Raw genomic sequence first — 7,229 nt, 5'->3', positions numbered from 1 at the left:
CAGGGAGGCCAGTGCCAAACTGGAGAAGCGAGGGAGGTTTCAGTCTATTAGAGCAGTTGACCGTGAGGTGCCCCTCAGATCGGCAAATCAGGCAAAACGGGGGGTTGGTATAGCGAGATTGGAAGTGGTTGGGCTTGTGGAAGGCGAAGTAGGTGAGCATCGAAGAGTTGCTGTTGGAGGCAGATGAGGGGCGGGGATGCAGGAGGGGAGGAGGAGGAGGCAGGACCCCGTCCCCCACCACCGGAGGGGAGGAAGATCCCGGGAGGGGGCCGGAGGGGCGCCGCGCCGCCCTCATGAAGGACCGAGGCGGCGGACGGGACCCCACGCCCGCACCAGCCGGACGAGGAGGAGGGGGGAAACGCCCCGGGGCAGGCGCCCCGCGCCCCGCGCCAGGCACAGGCAAGGAGCCCGAAGAGGAAGAATCCCCACCACCAGAGGCTGCCGCCGCCTCCCATGGATCCACCACAGGAGAAGGAGAAGGACCAGACCCAGGATGCAGAGGGCCAGAACCAGGGGCGCGTCCCCACTCCGAGCGCTGCGACCACTCCGGACCCGCAGCCCAGGCCGCACGGTCCCGAGCCGCCTGCTCCGCCTCCAGCTTGGAGCGGAGCTCAGCCTCGAGCTCCAGATCCACCGCCGACGCAGGCGACGCCTCGCGCGGCCACTTACTGCCCGACACGGCCTCGCACGACGAGCCCCGAGATTTGTCCATGGAGAGCACCGCAACAAAGGAGAGGAGAAGGGGAGGAGGAGGGCTAGATCTGACGAGATGGCGGATGGGAAAGCAGTGGCGGCGCAAATCTGCAGCGGAAGCCGGAAACCCTAGCACAGGGGGGAATGAGCCACTATGGATCCATAAGTAGCCGGTCGAAGCCGTGCCCACCTAGGCCCGGTGGGTTGAATGGGCCAACGAAGAGGGGGGAGGAGGCAACACAGCGGGTATCCTAACTGGGCCAGTAGATACTAGAGGGGGAAAATCGACGATGGACGAGAGAGGGGGAAGAGAGGGCCCACCTGGTGGGAGAGCAGCGAGAGGCCCAACAAGCCCACCAGAGGGCCCATCCAGCGGCCCACTAGCCAACGGAGCGGCCACCAGATCTAGGTCAAGCAGCATCGGCGGCACCAACCGCCCCGGGAGCACCGCCGCTGGCGGCGCGGCAGACGGGGTAGCACCACCGGAGGAAGAGGATGACGGGGAGCCACCAAGCTCCCCATCAAGGGCGGCGCCCAGAATCCCCGAACCAGAAGAGGCAGCCGAGCACAAACCGAACTTGCACCGACGACGAGAAACCCGGATCCAGCCAACATCGGGCTCCGCAGCCGCCAGAGGCCGTCCCCTCCCACCAGGAGCAAACTTACGGGGACGGGGCGCAGGAGGAAGGGCCAACGGTCGCCCCGGATCCGCCGGCGAGCAGCGCGGGGAGGGAGGAGCAGACCACGGCTCATCCTCAACGGAGGCGAGAGCCCAAAAGCGAGATCCCAACGCGGGTAGAGGAGAGGGAGGAGGGGAAGACAACACCGTTACGCGGGCAGGGGAAAGGGGGAGGGTCGCATCAGCAAGGGGAGGGGAAGACGCCCGGGCCGCGGGGGGGGGGGGGGGGGGGGAGGGGGGGGGGGGGGTGGACGGAGAGCGCCTCGGGCGAGAGGGGGAGAAGGGATTCATCCCTGGAACCTGCATTAATTAATTAATTAACTAATTAAGCAACCCAATTCTGCATTCTTTCAGCCCTGACCAAATGTAACATGATATTGTTGTAAGAACAGAACAAAAACAGAGCGTCGTTTACAAAACAAAAGACAGCAGTCTAGCGTATATAACTCGTCTATAAAACTTGCTTGTTCTGATGAAGTATACAAATGCTACAGCAGATCCGAAGACACAGACACATGGCAATGATCAGAAAAGAGAATGCAAAGCATTGCTTACCAGCGCATGCAAGCTCACCTTGTGGTCACCGTGTTGAAGGTGGTGCCAAAATGGTTCAGCCCGAACACCTCCAACGTTATGATGAGCATGTTTTTATGGATATATAGATGGCTAAGAGATATTAATAATTTGTAAGATGAGCATGTGCAGAAGAGGCATGATTTTGCAACAAATTTAAGCATAACTACATCATGATCAATGATGAGACGGATTGAGTAAACTAAAATAAGGTTAGATGTAAGCCATCAATACTAATGCTTAATCATCACTGGACAATTTCTAAACTCTTTAGTTTTAGATATGCACTAATGACCAAATAAGAAGGAATAAAGACAAACAAGTCAAACCGTGCAAATTTTGACCGAATTTCTAGAAAAAAATTATCCAGAAATTGAATGCCAAATTAGTATCAGTAAATACATAATAATATTTTTTAATATTACTATTTTAGGGTAAATATATTCTTTAGTATTATAGTTATTGATAGTTTTTCCTACAAAGGTGGTCCACTTTACACCGCTTGACTATAGATAAACTTTATGGGCCTTCTTCTTCTGGAGTCAGATGGAGTACAATAATTTTGTCACCAGGTATGTTAGCTATATTTAATTATTTTATTTTTGATGGTATAGAACTAAGGCTATAAACAATTAATCAGATAATACTTAGTCTGGAGGAGAATAACTGGCTGAGGTTGAGGAACACTAAAAAATCATTCTAGGTCGCTAAATAGGATTTTTTTTGCTATAAAATTTTCTATAACCTATGTGAATATAATGGTATCTGAACACATTAACTTTGAAAAAAGAATATGTAAAACATATTTTTATAACGGTAAAACAAATCTAGCCGCACAAATGCGCGGGTTACCCTTAGGAATGTAAATGGCGGCGGCGGTGGTCGAGAGGTGGGCGTGGCTCAGATTGGCGGTGGCGACCGTCATCTTCCTCTGGTCCATGGTGTAGAACTACGTGCCCCCCAATCTTCCGCCTCGACCTCACCAGCTTGGCCTCCAAGCTCGCCGCCTGCTTCAACCCCTACCTCTAGATCACCATCTCCGAGTACGGTACTGAGCGCTTCCAGCGTAGCGACTTCTTCCCCACCGTTGAAGCCTACCTCAGCGATGCCTGCGTCCGCGCCACAGACAAGCTCAAGGCTGAGCTCGGCAAAGACAGAAGAACCTCAGGGTCTTTGTTGATGACCATGTTGACGACCACGAGGAGGTCGTTGACGACTTCTCTGGGACCATCATGTGGAGGTCATTGACGACTTCTCTGGGATCACCATGTTGGAGGTCATTGACGACTTCTCTGGGACTCCTACTTTCCTTTCGCCCTCGGCGAGGGCCGCTCTGGCACCGTCAAGAACCGCCAACACCGCCTCTTCACCAACAATGCCAATGAAAGTTGCAACCCCTACTAGGGGAGTGAATAGCAAAAACCATCGACAAAGAATGCTTGGTTTGCAGGAAACACATGTTTACATTTTTGTGCCAACATTCAAATTCTGCACCTATTTTTTTTCTAGAAAAAACTGGTTGGTGGCTTAGACCATTTTGAGCGTGACTATGACAGTTGGGACCTGCAAATGGTGACGTAGCATAACTATTCACACGCAGGCTCCGTTATAAGGTGATAGACCGAAATGTTTTCGTCAAAACCGAACGAATCGTTATAGGGTCAAACCCCTACTCACTCCCACCCCCCCTTCTTCTCGCTCGAGCCCTCTCCTCTCGTGAACTCTCTTTTTGTTCTTCGCACAGTCGTTGCCCGACCGCCGGCCGATGCAATGCCACGTCATATTGTCTTTGAATGAGTTGAAAAGAAAAAAAACCAACGAGGGTTCCATCTAGCATGGTTCCTCCTCCCACGACGACATCCTCAAGGTTAGTTTGCTACGGCTAGGGCTTTCTAATTCCGGAGATTTTCACTAGGAGCTCTATCTCAACTGTTCCTTCCTATCTTTGCATGTTGTTTGCTCGTATAGATCCCTACTACCATGCATGATGTGGATTTCACCGGCAGGGACCCATATCTGAGTGTCTTGTGTGACCAAGGCAAGCCCTCGGAGAGATGCATTGTATTTGAAGGGATTCTCACATTTGCTGAGAAGGTGTGCTAATTCAAGCTCATTTAGATTTGTTAAGTGTGCTTAGAAATTTCGTAAGTGTGGTCTTAGTTTAATTAGTTGGTATTTGTATTGTACTATTCATTTGTTGCATGTTTGCAATCATGTGGTTATTAATTAATTGAGATTTATACTTTGCTAATTGTTTACATGCTTAGTGTTTGACTTTTAGTGTTTTGTTGTTTAGATAGTTCATTAGTTTAATAAGGTGTCTGACTGTGAAGTGGTCGTTGTTAATTGTTCATTGCTCATTGAGATTGTATTGTGTTAATTCTTTAGTGTTGATTGTATATTGATCATTGTTTTTTGCTGAATTTCAATGCTCATTGTTTGGCAGTGCTTAATTAACCATGTTTCAAATAATTCTCCTGGTTAATAGTTATCATTTAGTTTGTCAGTGAATATGAAAACTGTCAGATGGTGCTCAAGTAGTCATATTTTTATACCAAGTTTCAAACAACTGCCCTTGTCATTTTTTTATAACTTATCTGTTCTCCTCTAGTTTACTATAACATATCCAAGTCATTTAGCTTATTGCCATGTTTTTTTTCTTCATAATTTTGCAGGAAGGAATAATTATGGAGTAATTTAGTGGATTGGTTTAGAGTGGCCAGACTCAATGGAGAAGGCACTGGCCCCTTTAAGAGAGCAAGACATATAGGATAAGGGACGATCTGGGAGTTCATTTCAAGTTCACAATCTGAATCGAGAGAAAAGCAAACTAGAGGAGAACTATCAGAAGTTAGTTGTCGATGTCGACGGCCGACCTACCCAACTTTGCGCCAGCCGCTCATGTCGTTCAATCCGAACTAATCGTGCATCTAACAACTACTACCTTATCTCCTCAGCCGATCCGTGTCATCTCTCTCACCCGCATCTCTATCTTCCCTGCGCTGACGACCGCCCGAAAATCGCTATTCCACCTTTTAGGTATCGTGAAAAGTGATACCTGTGAAGATCGTGCATTTCAGTCAAATTCAGATCCGCACTATAAAAAAAACCTAAGTATTTTATTGATCAGGTGGCACCCAGATTTGAACTCACCTCCTTCTCCCCCGCGTCGACGGCCGCCCACCTCCAGCTCCCCGTGTCGATGGCCCCAGCTCTGCTCTCCAGCGTCGCACCCACGGAGCCGCCACCGCGCGCCGGATTTGCCGCGACCAGCGCCGCGCTTGCCGCGTACTCCCCGGCCTTGTCACGAGCACAACAAACACCGACGAGGCTTTTCCTTTAGCTGGAACTGACCAGTTTATTGTTGTGGCTGGCGACGGCGAGGCAATTTTGCTGGAATTGGCTTCTTTTTTGCTGGGCTGAAGAAATTTTTTGCTTCAACCCGCCAATTTTTTTAATAGATCTTGGTATTTTGAAAAATCAAAAGTGAAAGCTTAGAGAAAAAAAAGACTGACACCAATTCATACTTCTGGCCCCCCTCATGCACGACTTAACAGCAACTTAAGGTGACAGGCCCACGGCCTGGCCCGGCTAGAAGTATGTGATGACTGCTTTTTGCCTCGACAGACCCTGGACCAGCAAGCTGGTGTATATGCTTTGCGTCATCGGCGATACGTGTGTCGATACTAGGCTATTTAGACTGCGAAGTAGGCTCCAATGCGAGCGGTGTGGTACTAATTTTTGTTAGGCACGGTGTGGTACTAAAAAGTACGTACACGGCGAACCGAGCGGTGTGCTCGTTCCGGGCCCAGCGGCAGCTAAACGCTCGCTGGGCCACCTCCTCTTCCGCCCTCAACTCCTCCATGGCGTCGCCTGACCAAACCACTCCAAGCAAATCCTACGCGCCGCAAACCTGAACCTCCTCCGTCGTCGCCGCCGTCGTGCCATGCATCAAGTCATCTCTGCCTCTGCATCGTCTTCTATCTGGACAATAAACATACACCAAGAACAGTATTGCATGCTTGATGCTTCGTCTCGCCGACGACTGAGCACCGTGCATGTCACCTGCCGACCTCATGCATCGATCCCTGATCGATCACTTTCAAAGCTACTATTATAAGGAGTATTATACACATGCAAATTAATTACACTACCCTGTTGTGACAATATGCAATCAATCGTCTAAATAAGGTGACAAGATGCAGTTAACCATCGGAATCCTGACGCATCTGTGTTAGCAGTTAGCTAGTCTCTCCCTCTCACCTCTCCCCACCGTACCCACATACTGCATGCGATCGCCCACGATCCATGCACGTAGCCACGACCTGGTGCTCTGCGTCTTTGTTGTAACCTAACCCATATATACGAGTGTATAGATCGGAGAGTACCTAAGGTGCAATCTCCTCTCCTCATAGCATTCTACATGGTATCAGATGCAGGGCTCGTTCCTCGTCCCTGAAACCACTTCCGCTCCCCTCTGCACCTCGCGATCATGGCCGCTCCTCCACCTCCCCCTCCCCCTCCACCACAGCAGCCCAACTCTGTCACCGGCGGCGGCTCGCCCGCCACACCGCCCTCCACCCAGAGCTACCACCAAACCCCTCTCACCCCCTCTACCTTTGTGCGCGGGGCTCTCTTCGTGCCGGACCCGACGGCCTCCTCCTCCGCGCACAACCCGCTCGTCTCTCCTCTCGCCGGCGTCTTCATCAACCAGCACGTTCCCATCGTGCTCACGCTCAACCCCCCCCCCCCCCCCCCCCCCCCCCCCCACCCCAACTTCTCCCACTGGTGCACTCTCTTCAAGGTCACGTTCGCCAAGCACGCCGTCACCGACCACATCGCCGGCCTGGCGCGCCCCCGTGATCCGGCCTGGGCGCAGGACGACGCCCACGCCCTCTCCTGGCTGTACAACCGTGTCAACGCAGAGGTCTTCGGTCTCATTCACCAGCGCGGCGCTACTGCCGCCGCCGTCTGGGAGTCCATCTGCACTCTCTTCCTCGAGAACGCGGAACATCAGGTGGTGTTTCTCTCCACCGAATTTCGCCACATCGAGCAGGGTTCCTCGACCATCCTCTCATTCTTTGCACGGCTCAAGGACTGCGCCGACCGCCTCGCCGAGCTCGGCGCACCCGTCACCGACCACGATCAGGTGCTCAACATGTTCCGTGGGCTTCACCCACGTTTTCGCTATGCCGTGCCCATCCTGACGATGCAGACCCCGTTTCCGACCCTGCTGCGCTGCCGTGCTTTTCTGCTGTTGGAGGAGAGCCGTCTCTCTGCCGAC

Source organism: Triticum urartu, chromosome 7 (genome assembly GCF_003073215.2).
Source record: "Triticum urartu cultivar G1812 chromosome 7, Tu2.1, whole genome shotgun sequence".
Lineage (NCBI taxonomy): Eukaryota > Viridiplantae > Streptophyta > Magnoliopsida > Poales > Poaceae > Triticum > Triticum urartu.
This window is presented reverse-complemented; position numbering follows the sequence as displayed.